The sequence below is a fragment of the Podarcis pityusensis genome (assembly GCF_964106645.2).
Source record: "Podarcis pityusensis genome assembly, chromosome: 5".
Lineage (NCBI taxonomy): Eukaryota > Metazoa > Chordata > Lepidosauria > Squamata > Lacertidae > Podarcis > Podarcis pityusensis.
Window position 1 is genome coordinate 76,748,453 of NC_138032.1, and position 22,226 is coordinate 76,770,678.

The 22,226-nt window shown below is 42.2% G+C and overlaps 1 protein-coding gene and 1 long non-coding RNA gene across 7 annotated transcripts in view; one reads left to right on the top strand and one right to left on the bottom strand.

Moving 5' to 3' along the window:
• The window catches only part of GRID1 (glutamate ionotropic receptor delta type subunit 1), a 707,273-nt gene that overhangs the window by 201,627 nt on the left and 483,420 nt on the right, over positions 1 to 22,226 (bottom strand). The window lies entirely within an intron of this gene.
• The window catches only part of LOC308476934, a 347,257-nt gene continuing 337,045 nt past the window's right edge, over positions 12,015 to 22,226 (top strand). Inside the window, exons 1-4 of the long non-coding RNA XR_013986225.1 lie at positions 12,015 to 12,112; positions 12,213 to 12,261; positions 16,338 to 16,500; positions 19,031 to 19,264. This is a non-coding gene — a long non-coding RNA (uncharacterized lncRNA). The remainder of the gene's footprint in view (positions 12,113 to 12,212; positions 12,262 to 16,337; positions 16,501 to 19,030; positions 19,265 to 22,226) is intronic.

Here is a 22,226-nt window from a genome sequence, read left to right on the forward strand (position 1 = left end):
ACGATGGCGTAGATAAAATTGCCTTGGCCGAATGGGAAGTCAATGGATCTGAACAGCTTTCTATGTGGAAACAGCAGCCATGGAAAGACATTTGAAAGAGGTTTCCATGTGGCAGCCATTCTGTGCATGCTGGCCTTTCTTCCTGTTGCACCGAGGACATGAGCGAATTTTCAGCACATGAATATTTCAACGTCACGGTGGAGAAAGACAAGAAGCAATGTACAAATAAAGCATAATGTACATGAAGGAAAACCACTGTCCTGTCACAGTGAGAAATTGGTCAATTGCAAAGCACTTTCCATTAACCATCTTGCTTACAATGTACATTTTAATGCAGCATTTAGGAAGTGAAAACAATGTTTATGTACATACTCCATCAAATCTAAAAATGCGCCATACTACACACTATAATTAGCAGTGGCTTGACAAATTAATTAGACTCATTATTCCCTGCATTCGCAACTGCCACTTAACACATTTTTTCCCCCTCTGTGAAAATATCCTCCAAATTGCAACCATTATTAAAAATGAGAAATGTCATTTTCCCCCCTTTGTATGTTGCTTAGGTAGTGAAATTTAGGAAGATGAAAGAGAGAAGATATAATTCGGAAAGACTGCGTCACAATATTGCATAGTTAAAATAATCAAAGGCAAGGGGTTTCATCAGTAAGTTTCCACAATCACCAAAGGGATGGGGGTGTCAATCAAGATCTGACCTTGTCCATGTAGGCCACATCCTGCACTAAGACTGTGAATGTTACACAGTAATACTTCCGCGAACGTCCGCCTTGTCTAGTGTCCATTTTGTTGAACATCCGTGGGGAACCCGGAAGTACCAGAATGGGTTACTTCCGGGTTTGCCACTCACGCATGTGCAGAAGCGCTAAATCACACTTCGCGCATGCACAGAAGCGCAAACCACTCTGTGTGTGTGCGCAGACACGACGCTTTGCCCTGCGTCCTTTTAGGCTAGTGGCTGGGGCTCTGGAACGGATCCTGGCCACAAAACGAGGTACGACTGTAGTGCCCAAAAGGGGGTAGCCACTGTTGCCAGATTTCATGGCAACATTAGTTCCAATGTAACATACAACTGTTTCAAAACATCACACATGGCAAAACACACTTGGGAAAGGACAATTTCAATAACTCATGAAGAAAATATGAAGAAAAACCCTCCCCAAATGGTTGTCCATGTCAGCCTTCAGAGCTGCCACCAAATCCTGCCTACAGCAAAATAAAAATTAGGACAAAAAGATTTCAAAAAGTTCAACATGGATATTTATATATCCCTGCCTACAACTAAAATTAACCAAAGAATTTTTTTTTAACTCTTCCTATAACCTCCCCCTTCAATTATGCTTCAATGCCTGCAGAATGCTAAAGCTCAGTGGATGGGAAGTCTCAGCATAGACTGTAGGCCTGATCCTGCTGTAATGTATTTCCCATTGTTTCTTTATTTCAGGTAAACCCTTCAGCACAATAAACTTATGGTTGGGTATGGGACTCTCTCCAGGCCTCAGGAACACGCCTGCCTGCACCACACAAATGTAATCTAGTGTGAATAGCATGGTTAACGTAAAAGGAGTTCTGTTGGATTAGACTAAAAGGCCCAACAAATCCAGTATCCTGTTCTCAAGGTGGTCAACCAATATGCCACGGAAATCCTGCAAGCAGCTCATTAACTCAATAGTCCCTTAGCAACTGATATCCAGAGGTATATGAGGCATATCATGACTAGTAGCAAAGGCCAACCTTATCTTCCACGAATTTCCCTTTTAAAGCCATCCAGTTTGGCTTTAAAGCCATCACTAAGTCTCACAACAACCAGTTCCAGAGTTTAGCTGTTTCCTGTGTGAAAACGGGCTTCCTCTTGTTTGTCATAACTCTCTCACTATTCCCCTTCACTGGATGACTCCGATTCTAGTATTATTAGAGGCTGAGAAAATTACTTTCTCTCACTATGCATAATGGTAGATATCTCTATCTTGCCCCTGTTACTTCACTCCCCCCCCCCAGTAAAAAATCCTGATTTACTCAAATCAGAGTTGCCCCAGAACCTTGATTATTTTGGTTGTCCTTTTCTGCAACTTTTTTTCTGCTCTATTTGTTGTCAGGCACAATCTCCCAAGATTGGGTTCCAGTACCCATCACAAGGAAGGACATTGCTACCATCCAGTGTCAGAACCAGGGCTTAGGGGAAGATGAAATGAGACACAGAATTCATTTTAAATGGAACAGATTAGTAGTACTTAACAACAGGAGTATCCAGCCTGGTGCTGTCCAGATATTGTTGGACTGCAACTTCCCTCATTCCTGATCATTAGCCATACTGGCTGGGGCTGATAGGAGCTGTGATTCGACAACATCTAGATGGTACCACATTGGATAGCCCTGGTTAAGAGAAAGTGATTTATCCATCCATTTGAGTTCAACAGAGCAAGATACATTAATGCTGTAGCTTGAAAGAGCTGTAGGGAAGTTGTTTTAGAGCTGAAGCCATTTCTACTTCTCCCCCACTCCATTTAGAGTCACCTTAGAAGGGTAGCCTTGTCTTAGGCAGACTCTCCCTTCCTTATTTCTTTCACCCTTTGATTGCACATCACTGTGTAATATTAATTCACATGCAGATCAAGCATTTACTTCCTGTTAGCAGAGATAAGTCAGTCCAACAATGCAATCGAATTTCTATGCAAGAATAACAATAAAATTGTCCACTTGCAGATTATTTTTAAATAAAAGGAAGGAAACTGTTTAAAGTGTGATACATTATGCAAATGCTTCTTCTGCAAAGCTTGAACTGAACAAAAAGCTAGTTGGACAGGGATATAAGAGGAGTGAATACAGGGAGGGGGGACCCCTGAATGTCAGTAGAAGTATATTGACATTTTTTAAAAAAATGCTTCCATGCATTCAGCTGAGAAACAGAGCCCTTAAATCCATCAAATGGTCCAAAGGCACAAAAAATTGGTCAAAATATCAGTTTTGCTTCTGGTCTGACTATGTAAGCTGTTTGAAACAGAACCAGAAATAAGCCATTCTGAGGATGAAATAAAGACATTAGGGGGATCACAAGGTAGTCACAAAAAGCATCTCTCTCAGATCTTGTGTTACCCCTCTTCCCTATAATGTCTAGAGCAGGAACAGGGATTATTTTCAACCCAAGTGGCAGCATTCCTTTCTGGCCCAATTTCTTGGAGCCACATAGCAATGGTGGGTGGAGCCAGAAGCAAAAGTGGGTGTGGCCCAATGGATGCGACTCCCTCCTTTGTTTAGGAGGCTCCATTCTAGCCTTCCTTGCAAAAGGCAGAGGTTTCTACTAGTGCTGTGCCAAAATGTGTCCTCCAATTTCTCAAAAGTCTGCTACCTGTGCAAAAGAGGCTTCTATTTTTCTGCCTCATTTGCAGAATCCCTTTAGAATTTTGGTGGGTGCAAGGTTTTGAGTTCACCTTAGTGTCACAAGGGGGCTAAGGGTAGTAGTGTGTGCGTGTCCAAATATTATGCCAAGTGCTGTCACTCCATGCTCTGTCAATTTTTGTTTAAAACTTTCAGACAAGTGGGTTTATTTCTACCACATCGATGAAGAAACTGTTCCACAACTTAATTCATCTCCGTCGGAAAGTTTTCTTTCTTAAAATGTGAATCTTTTAGTTTTGACTTGTTAATCCCCAGAGTGTTTTACTACATGATTCTGGTTCCAGAATAATAGAATAATTCTTTTTTGAAAAAGGTTATTCCATTCACACTATGTTCATAGTGTTTGAATAAAACTGAGGTCTTTGTATCTGCACTCATCAACCACCATGTTAGGCTTGTCTGTCACTGGCAGGAACACATCCCAATTTTCCTCAGTATGAAAAGTTGTTCAACTATTTTCCTGTCATACTGATAAAAATATAAGGATACACGGATAACTCCTCAGCCTTTTATTCAATGTTGTCAGTTGTCACCAGCACCTGCAGTTTGCACCCTGTCAGTGTACACACCAGGCTTCAGTGATGGGCCTGAAGTTATATTTGGATTCCTTGAATAGATACAGAGGCATATTAGCCATTACTTTGCATATCTTCACCCCCAAGTGAAATAAAGCCAAATGACATTACCCTGGCCTCTCTCCATTCTCCCTATTGAAGGTATCCTTCTCTTACCCTCTCCCTCCAGTGATGGCTGGTGCCCATTAGAACTTGTAGGGCAGAAAGCAGGAAGATCAAGAGTGGGTAGGGTCAGAAACAATGACATGCAGTGCCAACCATAGGTGCCAGCTCCGTGGGGCCCTGGGTGCCTGAGCATCCACAATATTCTCCATGAAGGGTCTGGGCACCCACAAATTTCAATGCCAGGGCCATGCACGGTGCATGGCACCCACAGCCCTGGGTGTTAGAATTCCTGCTCCATGATTGCAGTCATGGGATTGTTGTTTTTCACATGATGGTGTATGTTTTGACTCCACAGAGTGGGAAATGATGGAGACAGGATGGTTGTGTTACTGTGTTCCGGGAAGTGGGACTATCGTCCTTTGTTGTTGTTTTTCTTCGCTGTCTGATGCTAGAGAGAGGGAGAGCCATGTTACAGTGCTCCATGTGTGTTTATATGTAAATAAAGTAGATTAGCCAAAATGCTGAGTTGCTGAGGTCTGTCACGCAAACTGTGAACACTCTGAGGATCCCTAAGTGTGCCGATGTCTATTGGCATCGGTTGCTGTGATGTTTGGGCAGAAGAAAGATTTTGAAGCTTCCGAAAGAAAGACCAGGAGAGAGAGAACATGCCAGTTGGGCATGTGTCTCTGCCAGGGTCCTACTTGAGTGTAGGACGAGCTCCTGACACTGGGCACCTATGGGGCCGTGCACAAGTTGGCACTCCTGGTGCCAGCTAATTCTGGTTTTGTCCTTGCTGAGTTGTGCAAGAGCAACCTCACATTCATGGGACATGGAAATAGGCAGGTGAGGGCTGACTGAGGTTGGTGGAGCAATATCTCGCTAGCCTTTATAAATTAGCCTCGCTGCTCACCTCCCTCTGTTTTCTCCCCCTCTGCCAAAAGATTGCAAGGACCTTTCCCCCCTGTTTTTGTGCTCCTGTTTTTTTTCATACTGTATATTGATAATGCTTTAAATATATGCCTGGGCCCAGTGAACTGTACAGTTATCTACTACGTCTTGGGTTTCTCAAACAGCAGGCTGCTCATGCTGCAGGAAAAACAGCTTTCAAAATGGGCAGCTGAACTGCAAGCCAAGAGACAAACATGGAGTTCTCAACCCAGTGTTTAGCTTGGAACATGGAGGCAGAGGAGGCATTTGCATGAGGGAATCAGTAGGTGTGGTGGGGAGATTGCTTAACCTCCCCCCATTTTAGCCTGCAATGCTTCTCCCTTAATCACTTCCCCCCACTTTCTCCCTAGTGCGTTCCAGTAACAGAAATATCGTCCAGCGTTAAGGGGGAGGGGGAGTTGAAGCATACAACCCCTCCAGCCAATTCTGCATTGCAAATGTCCCTCCTATTGTACAGCTTGGATTTATGATCGCTTCCTTTTTTCTTTCTTTTTTTAAGCACAAAATGTAGAAAATGTGGTATAGAAGGTGTAAAAATAAATAAGCATTATAAAAAAACAACCCAGTAACTGACAAGAATGAGTTTAGGAAATGTGCATTTTTGAAAGTAATATATAATTCTGTCTCAAGGGGAACTTCAAATACAGTTTATTATACAGTACACCAGCCTGCCTGTCAAAGGAGGATATATATATATATATATATATATATATATATATTTAACCCATTAAGCATGCACAAAGTAATCTTTCAGATTCCATTTAATAACATTCTTAACAATAATTTTAGTAGGATTGAAGTCTAGCTGGTGTTTCTGGCAGTAAGATTCTCCGGACTAAATTATTATTTTGCAGTGCTGGTTTGTTTAGCAAACAACTGATACATGGTGTCCATTGCTCAAAGACTGCAGCATCAACTGGTGATATGAATGCATAGATATAATCACCAGACAGACCTTTCAAATCCCTTCAAACACAATGCTTTTCACTGGACAGCTCCCACATTTGCCCGAGTTATCAAGTAATCAAGTGCTGTGTGTCGTTGTATGAACTGACCATAAAGTTTGGCTTAACCTAAAAATAAGGCTAAAAATCAAAATATAGGACCTGCCATTAAGGGAGGGATCAAAGAGCATATTGCACACTAACATCTCACAACAATACTGAATGCTGAAAGGAACAGCTTCAAAAACAAGTGTCAATGGTTTGGCTGGAAGAAACTCCAGAATGGAACACACAAGAAAGGAGCATGTGTATATTCTTCAAGAGACACCAAAAACGGAGATTGCTAGGGCTGTCAGATAAAAAATGGCAAAATTCTGCAGGCCTGCAGTGGAAGTGTTGCTTTGGGAAACAAAGGACATCTGTTACAGTCTAGGGAGATGTCATGTTCTAGAATGAAACAATTCTCTGTCACAAAGGAGCCACCTAGCAATGGTAGTTACACTTCTGGCAAACGGCAAAAATAAAGGAGCTTGACTTCTCCCTGGCTCGTGCTGCACAATTATTACAACAATTAAGCTGCATGCATGCCAGGAGCACTTAAAACACACCCACCCCAGGAGTGCTGGGATATGTAGTTTGTTATGTAGCTCAGTGAGCAACAAACTACAGCTCTTGGGATTCTTTGGAGTGCAGGATGGGCTTTAAATGTATGGCGTGCATGCAACTCTAGTGGATCCAGCGGAGTCTATGGAGGAGGGAGTAGCTCTCCCTCTCCCTCTTCACTGGATTCTATTCAAAGCTACTTTTTGTCACTAAATTCTATCTGCCCTTGAACTGGCTATTGTCTAGTTTGCTATGTTCATTGAAATCAAAAGAGCAGTGCCATGCATGTAAAAAGATAAAGGGACCCCTGACCATTAGGTCCAGTCGTGACCGACTCTGGGGTTGCAGCGCTCATCTCGTTTTATTGGCCGAGGGAGCCGGCGTTTGTCCGCAGACAGCTTCCAGGTCATGTGGCCAGCATGACTAAGCCGCTTCTGGCGAACCAGAGCAGCGCACGGAAACACCGTTTACCTTCCCGCCGGAGCGGTACCTATTTATCTACTTGTACTTTGATGCGCTTTCGAACTGCTAGGTTGGCAGGAGCAGGGACCAAGCAACGGGAGCTCACCCCATTGCGGGGATTTGAACCGCCGACCTTCTGATCAGCAAGTCCTAGGCTCTGTGGTTTAACCCACAGCGCCACCCGCGTCCCGCCATGCATGTACAGGGGCTTAATTAAAGAGGAGATGATAGCCCGAAGGATTAACATGCTGCTGTCATAATCATAGAAACATAGACTTGTACAGTGGGAAGGGGCAAGCCATCCCCATCATCATCAGTGCCATCTGTGTGTATGATAATTTACACAGTGAAAAGCAATCATTTGCAATGCTATTTAAATCCAATATATCTCTAAACAACAAATTATAAGACAAAAAGAAGGAGTGTGGTAGCCTTTGAGCCTTCATGTTAGCATCTGAGAGGCATCTGCCTAGACAGTGCTGGAAACAAATTCTGGGTCAGGAGGATGAACTTTTGACTGCATCCACTACGCGCTCAAATTTTGATGGATACAGGAACTGAGAGAGAAAGAGAGAGAGAGAGAAAGATGAGCACACTGAATTGCAGCTTGAAGGAAGATTTAATTCCTTCGTTGCACGTGCCAAATCTTTCAAACCCTGATTTTCAAGTAGTGGTACTTTTTTATAAATTGGCTGTGCTATAATGGATACAGTGCTAGAATAGGGAGACCTGGGCTTTAGTACTGCCCAGCCATGAAAATCATTGTGTGGGGCTTCACCAGTCACAATTCACAGCCTACCCTATTGCACAAAATGGTTGTAAATACAAAGTATGGGGGTATCCAGTGTGTTCCCTTACAACTACAACTCCCATCATCCCCAGCTGGTCAGGGATGATGGGAACTGTAGTCCAAAAACAGCTGGAGACCCAAGTTTGGGAAACACTGCCCTACACTAACAACAGGCATCCACCAGCAGAACAGAGGAAAGGGGGGCCATTTTTGGTAACGCTGTGCCAAAATCTGTCCTCCAGGTTCTCAAAAGTTCTCTTCCCCTGCAAAAGATTCCCTGCCTCTTTTTCATGGCACTTTAGAATCTAATCAAAATTTCTTTATAACTCAACAGCTTACCCTATAATTGCAAGGTTGCTGTGGGCAGTGTTTTCCCCATCTTTCCATTAAACGTTTAACCAGTGCTCTGCAGCCTCCCCAGATGCTATGCTTCCTGATCTGAAAGAGACCTGTTCAGTTGTGGGTGAACATATCAGACGACACAGCGATTCTTCAAACAGCTCTTGTTTATTCACAGGCCAGAACAGAACTGAACTGAAGGATTCAGTCAGCCTGCTTATATAGAGCTCCAGTACAACGTAACTGTAACAATTTTCTAAAACTATCCAATCACTGAACGTCACTTTCGATCCCTTATTTGCATAACTATCAACAGTATCCCCCTGCTGGCCCAGGGTGAGAACTTCAGTACATAACAAGCCCCATGAGGCAAGTTACCTCTTGCTGTGAGCTTTAATCAACGCCTAGAAAGCCAGAGAGACTGGGTAGCAACTTACTGAGACTAGTGGGGTCACTGCTGTTTTTAGAGGAAGCTCTTCTTTATCTTTTAAAAAAGTCTTTTTAAAAAGTAAATAAATAAATGTATATTTTTTAAAAAACAAAGTGGAAAATCAACCTCTTGGTGTCATAAACGCAACAGGTAGCCTTGTCATCTTCTCCTTAAAGCCCTGTTGCTGTTATTATTACTATTTATTAAATTTATATGCAATTGTATTCTAAATCAAAGTAAAGTTATTGCACCATCGCAAAGCCTTCAAATAATGCTTGGTGGTAAAGTGGTCAGCCAAAGCTAAAACCAATTTGGTCATCTGGGTAATCAGTGAAGCAATTATATATATACTTTGTTGTGCCCATAGTGCACTATACACATTGGTTTCAGGCATTCAACATTTTTTAGCTGTGTTTGTGTGTGTGTTTGTTTGTGTGTGTCTGTGTGTACACACACAAATAAGCAAAGTTAAGGAACATAAAGAAATACTATTAGAGCAGGTTGAAAGCAGTAAAAGGTTGGACATTATCACTGAACTTATTGTTCCAAAACATTACAAAAAAAATACCCATTTCTCCATAGCCCCATTAGGCTGATTTATATGTATTCTTTTATAATATGCTGGCTTAATCATAGTTACTATGGACCAATTTTTCTCAATTAGTTCAGCTACAGTAGGAGATATGCTCTCTCTCTCCCCCCCCCCCCCATTTTTAGGTATGATAATCTTAGCAGCAGTTATTAGGTTGAACATTGTTTCTTGATCATCTTCCAGAATAATGTATTTTAGATAACCGAGCAGAAATATTTCAGGTTCAAAGGGTACATAGGTTCCGGGGCCACAGCAATTCCTCCCCCCTCCAATTTTTTTGAGGGAGAGGGACCCCTCATTGTTCAGAGGGCACTTGGCCCCACCCCCTGGATCTTTGCAACTTTGTGGGACATTGCACACATGATGTCAGAACATAATGTGAGGCCCCCTCAATCACTTTGAGAAGCTAGTGTCTCTGAAAGTGTATATGGTACCCTAACATACAAGATATATTAGCCTGAAATGATTTCCAAAATATTTCTATTTGAGAACAATTCCTGGAAATATATATGTAATCTGTTTTGTTTAATCCACATCTAAATATTTATCTGACCCTAACTTGTGTATTTTATTCATCTTGTAATGTTTTAAATACCACTGATAGAGGGTTTTAGAAGAGTTCTCCTTTAGGTCTTCTGAAATTATATTGGAATGGAAGTTGTCCCAAACCCAGTTCCATTGTTACCTGGTTAATCTCTTATCCAAATCTTATACCCGTTTTCTCATAGATGTATTCTGCTTCTGATCCAAAGTTAACCAAATGTCATAGAACCTTGCAATTATGCCTTTATCCAAATGAGATATAATCATAATGCCCCATGTTCTCTCTTTCTTGACTTCCACATATTTTTGTATTGAAAATATTAATTTGAAAATATTGGAAATGTGGAGGCCTTCTTCCTTCCTCAAATGTGACCTCAATGGACAGAATGACATCATGAATCATTCTGTATTTTGCCATTTCTTGAAATCTTTAACTACCCAAGATTCTGGACTTAGAAATTATAAAATGGAAACGTTAAAGGCAACAAACCCACAGATACCCTATTTTTAATTTCATACCCAGTAGCTAATATTGAAGGAAGAATTTCAAATTTAGAGTCCTGATAGCTTTCTTTAAACCATAGGCAATATTTAAGCTTCCTCTGCCTTCAGTACAACATTCAGCATTTTTACTGCTTTTGGTGGATGTACATAATTGACCAATTTGATCACTGGGCATAACATTTTGCCACTTAATCAATAAAGCAAGTCAAATGTTGGAGGGAGTGGGGAAATTGGGAAGGGGGCAGTGAAAATCACCGCAAGCTTTAATGGCACAGAAAGCACTGATAGTAAACATGTCAGTTCCTGCTATTGACATTTTAAATAATGACAAGTACTGCCTGAACACCTCGAAGTCTCATTCCTTAGTGATTAGATGGAAGACCCAATCAGGTAATAATTTATACATACAGGATGCATAAACATAATCAGAAAGAAACCTAGATAACAAAAATGCATCTTTAGTTCTAAGTTTAGCACTGTGTGATTTACAGCTGCTCACAAATGATCTAGTGCCAGTGACAAGTCCCAGACAAATAATTGGGTGAGACTGGCCCTACTTGAAGTCACTTCTATCTAGCAGGATTTTATTTTTATTTTTATTTTTATTTTTAACAAATGTTCTTCTCAGATTTGGTAATGAGCTCCTCATGAAGTAGACTTCAGTTTTAAGGTCTTTTTTAGGGGTGGGGTGCAAAGTATTCAAATATTGCCTATGGGGTCTGACACATAAGATTTCTGTATGCACTTTTAGTACAGTGGTACCTCAGGTTAAGAACTTAATTCGTTCCGGAGCTCCGTTCTTAACCTGAAATTGTTCTTAACCTGAGGTACCACTTTAGCTAATGGGGCCTCCCACTGCCGCTGTGCAATTTCTGTTCTCATTCCAAGGTAAAGTTTTTAACCAGAGATACTATTTCTGGATTAGCGGAGTACGTAACCTGAAGTGTCTCTAACCTGAAGCATCTGTAACCTGAGGTACCACTGTATAGGTTTGTTAGGTTGTATCCAATGGTGGAGGAGAACACTTTTGACCATGCAAAGCAAGGATTTTGTTTTTTTCTATCTACCCTACCTTCTGCATCCTCCTTCCCCACATAGTAAACCTCCCCCTGAGGACAGGCGCACCCTCTAGAATAGTGTGAGATATGGGGCAGAAGGCGCCCACCCTGTGGAATGCCCTCCCATCAGATGTTAAGGAAATAAACAACTATCTGACTTTTAGAAGACATCTGAAGGCAGCTCTGTATAGGGAAATTTAACATGTTTACTGTTTTTGATGTTTTAATTTGCTGGAAACCACCCGGGGTGTCTGGGGCAACATTTAATTCCCCTTCCTCCATACTATAGAGACTACAGAGTCTCCACTATCAAGCCTTGGACTGTCAGTCACTTATGTTGGTGATCTGTATTGATACTGTATTAGCAGTAAGGTTTCAGATGTTAGTGAATGCATCTGTGAGCAAGTCAGTCCTCTTCTCAAACCACATCACTGGAATGGGAAAAATACATATGTCTTCCTGGAACAAGTAATTGTTGTGTTCTGGGCATCACAAGTAACTACATGGGAGAATTGAAGTAATTTCACCTGCTTTGTGGGGAATTTCCATGTGAAACTAATGATTATCACACCAGCCTGCAACCTTCAACTCACCTTCATGAATGCCTAGTAACCAACTAAGTTAAAGAACAAAAAGGCCTGAAGCAAGAAAGTGGATTGGTGCAATGAATGATGATGTCACAAAGGCACTGCTTTTTACCTCAGTAACATGACCACACAGGAATGGGCAACAGCAGAGTAAGGACTCAGCTACATTAGTAAAGAAACAGTGATTTGACTGTAGTATGAACATGCGACACCAGATGGTGCCAGAGAGCAGAAAATTTTAAAACGTGATTTTCCATAGATATTTTTTCCTTTTGTTAAAACAATCTAATTTCTGACTTATTTCCCCCCTGTTTTTAGATCCATCCCAAGACTGCAAACAAGGGGAGAATGATGTTGGGGGCCTACGGTAAGTTCCTCTGGAAGTGAACAGAGCACTCAAAGAACGGTTGGGAGGGTGGCAGAAAGACTAAGAGGAGGAAAAACTGAGTCAAGCAGGCAAAGAAAGAAAGTTGGCACTGGCTCTAGAGCTGCAATATTTAGTTGATAAATCAGTAAATGGAATGAAACACCTGATTAACCAGACAGGACCCCAGCAGTATGTATAACATAAATGTGCATATAATAGAATCACAGCACAGTTCCTTTTTTATAATTTATCATCTTATATAATTGGTCAGCTACTGCCTACCTGAAGCCAGGTGGCCCCAATTAATAAAATGCTCACTTCCGGGTTGGCGCCATCGCCGAATGGCGGACTCCCTCCGAGCTCCGGAGGGAGCCGGCTCGGCAGGGGCTGGGTCCTACCGCGTCGGCGACGCGGGGACCCTTAAAAACCACGGGCACGGGGCCCGTGGACATGGGGACTCGGCTGGTACCGTCAGCGCCCTCCCGACTCGTGAAGGAGCCTTTTTAAAGGCTACGGATCGGGTGCCTGGGAGTGGCGTGGTACTTTGAGTCTATCGCTTCCCCTGCCGAGTGCAGCCGCATGCCATTCGTCGGAGAGCGCTGGCTTCTTCCATTTGAAATTCGGACATTTAACAAGAACCCGTGAGTAATTGGGTAACCGGGTACAAAAGGAGGGGAAAAAAAAGGAATTTTTTTTTTTCGGATTCGGCACGAGCGGGGGGGATCTAAAAAGGAAGTCAGTCCCCTCCCTGATTGTAAACATGCTAAAACAAGGACTGAGAAACCAAGATCAATTCAGAAGTTTATTGCTGATTAAAAATACCAAATTCCACGATGGAATCATTACAAGAATTGTGCTGGAGGAGAGTCGAGGGTGAGAGGGAAAAGGCAACCCCCCCCCGGGAACCGGGGCGATTCAGAGAACCTGGCGGAGAGAGACGGAGAGTTTGACAGCTGTCAAAGTAGCTGTCAAATCTTGAGAATATAAAGAGGACTTTGCTACAAGTATTTTGCTGGTTAATTTTGATACAATTGGATATAAATATGGATACAAAATGTCGGGTGGAAAAAGAAACAACAATTTGACTTTTGGATGAGAGGACACAAAGTTATTGCAATCCCTCTAGAGGGGCTTTGGGACATTACAAGCGGCGTATATGGAAAACTACTCTGGGATGTGTACTACTGGTCTTAGCTCCTGGGAAAGTAGCAAAACTGAAATATTTGTTTTGTCTACAGAGGTGACAACACAATAGAATTTTTCTATTTAAGTAAGCTCCTGAATAACAAACCTCTGTAGAGATACTAGATTTCAGAATAAGAATGGTTTTGCAGCTGAACAAGACAGAAACCTGAGAAAGTAAGAAACAAAAGAGTAAAGGACCAACTACGCCACGGCAAGAACAATGGGAGGAGTAACAACGACCAAGGGAAATTAAAGGCCTCGATTAGACTGGACTTTTGAAATTAAACATCATTAAAACAAGTAAATTTAAAGAAAACCGGCAAGATGAATTGAGAAAGTCTGGCTGTGGACTTGAGACCTCCAGGCCGACAACATACAGACTGATGGACATATGGAATCTAAACCGGGGAAGGGAGGGGGAATTCTAGAATCCAAAGGCTATGTAATCAACTTCTGGAATCTTCTTCTATTTTCTATCTTTTTAATTTTTTTTTTTATATATAACTTTGGTATTTTGATTTAACAAGTTTTGGAAAAAAAAGAAAAGGGGGAATTCGTGGAAGGAAGCGGGGTAGATTTTGGGGAAAAAAATCTTTGTTCTATTTTGTTAAAGGTGAGGAGTGATGTTAAGATTGTAATTTAAATTGGCTATTAGGCATAACATATTAGGTTAAATTGGGAATGAGAACTTGTGGAACCAACGTAGGGAAAGGGGAATACAGTCGGGAGGGGAAGGAGGGAGTCCCAGAAAGAAGGTTATGAAAATAAGGGTTTAAAATTGGTTTTTTTTCTTTCTTTTCTTTCTTTATCTTTTCTATCTTCTTTATTCTGTTGTTATTGGAAATTTTAATAAATATGATTAAAAAAAAAAACAATTAATAAAATGCTGACCCACCACTTCAATGGGTGCTTGGAGCTGAGAGTATCACTCAACAAGTAGACTGAACTTCTGCACCAGGAAAGAAAGAAAAGAAAGAAACCCACCTGTGCCTCAACAGCCACAGCAGGCACTGTAACCTTCCAACATTTCGACTTCAACCCCAAAGGCACACTCCTCCGTTGTCTCCCGAGACAGATGGATGCCAATTTATCAGCCTACAATATATATATGAGCATCCTATTCTCTTATGCATGCATACAAATCAACAAGCTATAAACGTCCATTAGTGCATACCTCAGCCATATGTTATGTTATTTTTATCTCTTTCAGTGTGAAAGTACTAAATCATTCTGTTTAAAAATTTCTTCATGTAACGTTCTATTACTAGCTCTCCTGTAATCAAACAGGGTCACTGAGCAGCCAAATTCTATACATATTTCTATACATATCCCAATCCATTTAACTGTTTTTTTGCTAGTTAATCGGGTCCTCCCTTAAAGAGGGCACGTATTGCGGTGAGACCTGGACAACAGGCACCCTGTGTTGTGGGTGGGTTCAATTGGTAAGCCACAACACCCGATTGGTAGGTCCCTCGAAGCTGGGTACAATCTGGCCAATGGGACACAGTTCAAACGGTTTGAGGGACCTATTTATGCCCATGCACAGAACCCAGCGCTTCCTCTTGCGGCGCGTACATTCGGAACACCCACCCACCTCTACCTATTTTTAGAGCCTGTTGTGCTTGACCTTGCTATGCCGTCGTGTGTCGTCTGTTGTTGGGACAGGGGCACGGCAGGAATTTCCCCCACTTGGCTGATTGGCTGGTGCCATTTGGGTTTCGCCTGCCATGTAGCAAATCATCACAACTTGTAAAGTTGCAGACAGGCTCTGGTTCAGGTGATAGGGATGGGAGAACGCTCTCGCCATCCCTGTGTGAAGGGTATTCCGTTAAAGGAATCCAGGGACTTGATGGTTTGGTCAACCCCTGAGAGGGGGATGTGCCCGTGCCTTAGTCCAGGGGGACATTTGGGTGGGGAAATACCCTGCTCCTGGCTTTCCACTTATCCAGGTGTTCACCCTTGGCTGACCTATGCTGGTGCCCTGGGTCAGCACTACCTGCATGGCAGGGAGCTAGTCGAACCAGAGCCTATGCAACCAGTCACTTTCTGTAATCAATAAAGTTGTGGCCTAAATTCTGCCAAAAACCAAACCTAAACTTTGAATAAAGTGTGAATTTATTTAGGGGGGAGGTTTCTGGGTCTGAACACGCAAATAACGAAGTTTCTATTCTTTACTTCATGGTAGATGTGCACCATTTGAAAAGAAACAAACTCCTCACACTAGGTTAATTGAGTAAATATATTAATATAGTGTATTTTATGATAGACTTTATTGTTCATACAGTGTGTTGTTTATGCACTGTTGAACCATTTTGGTAAAACTTGAGGGGGGGAGAGCTAAATTGTTTCATTTTAATCAAAGGCAAAATAAGGCTAGAAATCCACCCGTAGGATTAATCTCAGTAAAATCCATTGTGTTGAGATTAAAATGCAGGGATACATTGCATTAACCCAGATGGTTAATAAAGCAGGGATACATGGAATTAACCCAGATGGTTAATAAACTTTGCACATTGTTTGGAATTAAGATAACAGCAAATGGCTTCTTGACTAGAAGACAAATTGTTTGTGAATTATCAATGCTAGTGGTGTGCTAAAACTACTCACATATTTTTCCACAGACATTTTTGGCAGTTGTAAGAACACCCACCCCCTTCTTAATGATTTTTGGCAACACTCTGGGGGAAAAAACAAACAAACAAATGTTTTCTTGTTTTTTGTGTTTTGTTTTTTACATTGTTAGCATTCTTTCCTTTGGCTTGTTCTCAGAGACATCATTAGGCTACATGGCATTGTGACACCCTAATGGGTTAGGATCGCATGTGTGATTTGCTTTCATTAGTGTTCACTTTCAACCTCTCTTATTTTCCCTGAACGACATTACCATGTAGTCCAATTTGATTGGGTATGTAGTGCCAGTTGCATGATACCTAACTGACTGAGATCACCACCCACTGACTAATTCAGCAAGGAGAAAGTTGCAGCAACTGGAGGAAAAATGTGACACTGACACAGCAGTAGGGGAAGCAATGGTGTCAAATTGTGATGAGAAAGGTGAGTACAGTAGTACCTTGGCTTAAGAACAGCTTAGTTTATGAACAACTTGGATTAAGAACGCTGCAAACCGGGAAGTAGGTGTTTTGGTTTGTGAACTTTGCCTTGGAATAAGAACATGTTTTGCTTCCTGTTGAGTGTGTTCCATTTGTAAATTGAGTCCCCTGCTGCTATGGGAAAGCATGCCTTGGTTTAAGAACAGACTTCCGGAATGGATTAAGTTCGTAAACCAAGGTACCACTGTACCTGTAAAGCCTAATTTCTAGCCCACCAAATTACAGTGGTGCCCCGCAAGACGAATGCCTCGCAAGACGGAAAACCCGCTAGACGAAAGGGTTTTCCGTTTTGGAGGTGCTTCGCAAAACAAATTTCCTATGTGCTTGCTTCGCAAGACGAAAATGTCTTGCGAGTTCCTGCAGGGTTTTTTTCCTCCCCCCCCCTTTTTCCCAAGCTGCTAAACCGCTTATCAGCTGATGGCTAAGCCGCTTATCAGCTGATCTTTAAGCCGCTGAACAGCTGATGCTAAGCCGCTTATCAGCTGATCTTTAAGCGCTTAACAGCTGATGCTAAGCCGCTTATCAGCTGATCTTTAAGCCGCTTAACAGCTGATGCTAAGCCGCTTATCAGCTGATCTTTAAGCCGCTTAAGAGCTGATACTAAGCCGCTTATCAGCTAATACTGTAGCGCTAAGCGCTAAACCTCTAATGGGCTTGCTTCGCAAGACGAAAAAATCCGCAAGACGAAGAGACTCGCGGACGGATTCTTTTCGTCTTGCGAGGCACCACTGTAGCTTCTTTTTAGAATGTTACAATTAAAACTGGGGAAGTTGCAGCTTAGTCCTCATCAGTTCACCATGGGTGGGCAGTGCAACCGACCACTGGTATTCAGACACACAAACATTGAATATTAAAAGCTTGTTAATAAGCTAATAAGCATGTTTAAATAATCTCTGTGTTATATGCTGACTACGTCCTGGCAATACTAAAAATGATTAAATTCTCTTCTCTTACTACCTGGGTACAATAATATGCATGCACAAAGGAGTGAACGAAGGGCATGTTGCACATACAATAAGCCAACTAAAAAATGATTAAAACATAAGCTTGAAATCACTTACTCTGCATTAGTATGATTAATGGAGCTGGTCTATTGGTAAGACATTGCAGCAGTCCTGAGAAATGGCACAATTACTTCTTTTGAATAGGAAAGTTAAAAGACTTGTTACTAAAGGGCAGTGAGTACCATTTGGCGGTTAATTAGCACTTCTAGTGAACCGCACCATTAAACACTGTAAACATAATTCCCAACCTGATCACTTTCTGACATCCCTATTGGTATGAAGTAAATTGAAATGAATGGCAATATTGATTGCTCCTCTGTTAATTAAAAACTGGCAATCATTCCTGAAATTTAAAAGGTGATTCACTGACCACTTATGTCAGCTTTAGTCGGAGTACAAGGTACCATAAGAGCCAAAGAGTTTGCATTTTATCAACTTAACCTCGTAAGAGAACATCCCTGTAAAACCAGTGTAATAAATTAGCTATTGATAAAAGTAAGGGCTGTAGGACAGAGATAAAACAAATTTAGAGGAAAATATCAAGCGAATTCTTCCTTCAGTTTACTAATAAGCAAACGAACAAATCCCTATTTTGATTTTATATTTTTTACATTCCCAGTAATGGCTCTTCAGCTCTGGAAAAAAAATGATCTCCTAGTTTCCTTCCAGCAATATAATTCTATGGTTCTAAAAGAACCATAGAACTGATAGGTAAGCAGAACTTCTAAACTCAAGGGAAGACTAGCTCCAAGAAACAGATGTTAAAATCAACATTTCAAAATGCCAGAGTGAATTTTTGAAAATCCAGTCAATTCCAAATTTCTCCAACATTTCCAAAGAGCTGCCCCCATTTGCCTCAGCCTCTGAAATTCACTAGAAGCAAAAGAGAAGCAAGAGAACACACGAGTGACCAAAAAGAAGGGGTGAAATGAAATTCAGCTGGAAAACCAGGGTTGAGAAGTAGAACTGACAGGGCTGGTACAAGTGATTAAGTTGCCTGAGCTGAGTGATGTCGCCTCCTCTTCCAGCCAGTGGCGTAGCGTGGGTTGTCAGCACCTGGGGCAAGGCAAGTAATTTGCGCCCCCTAACCCTGAGTGAGCCAGGTAGGGGCAGAGAGCTGCGAGTGCGAGCGCCCCCCCCCCCAGATGTTGCACCCGGTGCGGCCAGCCCCCCTGCACCCCCCACGCTACACCACTGCTTCCAGCTCACCAGCCCCATTTCCTCTTCACTCCCTACTTACTTACATTTTACAAATGATTTAATGGTGGTAGTCTCTCTGCCTCCCCTGCCTCCTTGCTTTGCTCTCAAAAACAGCCATGAGGGAGCCTTCCTCAGAGTGAGACATTCTGAGCAAGGTGGTCAGGACTGTGGATTGAATCCAGATTTTCCTCCCATAAGTAAGAGCATCCCTTGAATAGGATTATTCTGCCAATTTCTTCCTTCCCTTTCAACCCCGGCACCCTTTTATAGATATACTGCCAGCTGAAAAGAGAATGGGAATTCAGCCAAAAACACCTCTTTCCCTCTCTGCCAGCAAGATATCTCTGCCAGATCAAAAGTCTTCAATGGATGGAAGAACCCTTTCCACCTGCAGAAGGCAAAGGGTAGCTTCAACCCAGAAATATGAAAGCATTCACAATTTAGGTAGGGGAAGGCGACAGAGAATTCACTAACTTCTGATGCCGAATTAAGGACTGAACACAGGTACATGTAAAATAAATTGCACTTTTCAAAATGTTCAGACCATTAACATCCAAATGCTTCTTTTAAACAGCAAGAGACTATTTACTATTGAAAAGTGTTATCACTGAGTGAAATGTTGCTTAGTTAATAATCTGATTCTAACAGACAAATCAATTAAGCAAAGCATTTCAAATGTATTTTCATGTAGTCAAGGCCTCAAGAATCCAAGGAAAGTGTGAGATAATGGATAGCTATTAAAAATTGTAAGTTATTAAAAGGAAAAGCTATCTTATCCCCCCCCCCCATTCTCTATAGGTAAAAGTTAAAGGTAATGGGACCCCTGACCATTAGGTCCAGTAATGGCCGACTCTGGGGTTGCGGCACTCATCTCGCTTTATTGGCCGAGGGAGCTGGCGTTTGTCCGCAGACAGCTTCCAGGTCATGTGGCCAGCATGACTAAGCCGCTTCTGGCGAACCAGAGCAGCGCACGGAAATGCCGTTTACCTTTCCACTGGAGCGGTACCTATTTATTTTCTTGCACTTGACGTGCTTTCAAACTGCTAGGTTGGCAGGAGCAGGGACCGAGCAATGGGAGCTCACCCCGTTGTGGGGATTCGAACCGCCAACCTTCTGATCGGCAAGTCCTAGGCTCTATGGTTTAACCCACAGCGCCACCCGCGTCCCATAAAAAAGTTAAAGGTAACTATTCCCTATAAGAGGAAAACATAAGAATTAGAGAAGCCTTAAAAGTAAACATGTACCTTTAAGAGGCCTCTATTTTTCACTTTTACCAAGATATTTTGACTAGCAGCAGGAACACAGTTACTTCGTTTTACCTTTCTTGAGTTCAGGCTGCTCACAGGTAAATTTTTATTTGGAAAGTTTGAAGAAAATCCATTCAGTCACTTTGGAAGTTAGCAGAGCATGAAGGCTCAGATGGTATATATTTTGTGCTCTGATAGCTTAATCTAAACAGTTTTTGAAAATTCAAAAACAGGGAAGGAATGCTAAGTTAGGTAATACTCATACGAACAATTACTCCATGGGCTACAGACCATAATTCTCTTTCAGCTCTCCTCACAACGTAAATGGAGGTAAAGCGATGCAAACAGACATGCAAATTACAATTTAACAGCAGTCCTATTTAAATAACACTTACCCTTGTTGCAATTGTGAGTGTATATACTCAAAGCGTGGACATTACAAAAGAGAAGATTCTTCTGCTTAAAAGTCTCTAGATATATAATACATTTTTCCTTATACAAACACAGCCTTTAAAAGGAGACCTTTTTTTTGAGGGGTGATGGACACAAAGGCACACTCAAGTAGATCATACTAAGTGTTGACTTACAACCTATTCATACATGTTCAAGTGATGGTCTGCATGTGCTAATGAACCATCACAGAAATTAATCACCACAGAAATAACCTTAATTTCATTACACACGCATTGTGTTCATTGGAACCAGTGCACACAATTCAGCAATCAACTCACACAATTCAGCATCATTAAGCTCCAATTCATACACTCCATGAGGCGTCACAGGGTAGAGGCACAGAACCCCTCCTTCCACCCCAGTATTCCATGCTCGATTTGTCTTCCTCTTCCCAATTGCCTGTTGCCATTGTTACCACCAATACTGAATTTGTTGCAGAATCTTGCTGCCAACGCTACTGCCAGTTTCCCTCCGATTTAATTGATTCCGCTTTCTCTTTCCCCATTGTGTTGCCCCTGCTATGCCCCAACTCCTCTGCGTTGACTTGGCTACTGATGCTTTCGGGTTTCAATGCTTCTCTCGCACAACTGTAGCAAAGAGGAAGGTATGTGGGGGAAAGCCAGCTTCATGTGCCTTCCTCTGCATTTAAACCAAACGTACCACAGTCTACCAAACAGCTGTGTGAAGGGATGAGGGGAGTGCAACAGCAGTGGGGAAAAGCATATCTTCTCTTCCATCATAGCCAGCAATATCTCTCTCTGTGAGAATGAGAATGTCCCCCAGCATACAGTGTCTGCTGGGATGCAGACCCCAACCACTGCATATGGCCCTTGGGGGCAAAAGGTTGCCTACTTTTCATGCACACAGTTCAGGGGTAAATAATGTAAACAGTACAAGGGTCAATATTTGGAACATTCTGTTGCAGCAGGGTTGCATAACCTCCCCCCCCCCCCCCGCCTGCCAAAGCAACTTCTGCCAGCAATCAATGATCTTCAGGAATTTGCCTGCTGTGTTGAGGTTGTGTGTGTGTGTGTCTCCTTTTGATGAGCTGGTGCTGTTGAGGGCCATTGTTGCATTGGTGAGAGGAGAGTGCTTTTGTCCATTCTTTCCAAACCAGCAAGATTATCAGGATGCATATCTCCCCCTCCACCTGTTCATCATTTTTGGTTTTGCCATCTGTTGAAAAATGGCCCCATCTCTATTGGGCACAGTTCTTTGAATTAATAATAATCATTAATAATAATAATTTTTACGTATACCCCACCCATCTGGCCGGGCCTCCCCAGCCACTCTGGGTGTCTCCCAACAGAATTTTAAAAACACGATAAAACATCAAACATTAAAAACATCCCTAAACAGGGCTGTCTTCAGATGCCTTCTAAAAAGTCAGATAGTTGCTTATTTCCTTGACATCTAATGGGAGGGCGTTCCACAGGGCAGGCGCCACTACTGAGAAGGCCCTCTGCCTGGTTCCCTGTAACCTCACTTCTCTCAGGGCCCTCGGAGCTGGACCTCAGTGTCCGGGCTGAACAATGGGAGTGGAGATGCTCCTTCATGTATTCTGGGCCAAGGCAGTTTATGTTGGCACCATTATTATAAAGTCTTAAAGAGGATTAAGGTACAGGAAGAAGCACTCCATCCTGTTTCCTCTCTAACAAGAGTAAGAATGGTAGTACCAGCCTTCTCATATTAGTGCCATGCCACAGAGTGTGGGACCGTGGGAGCTAGCCTACTGGGGCACACCTCCTCCTCCCACCCAAGCATAA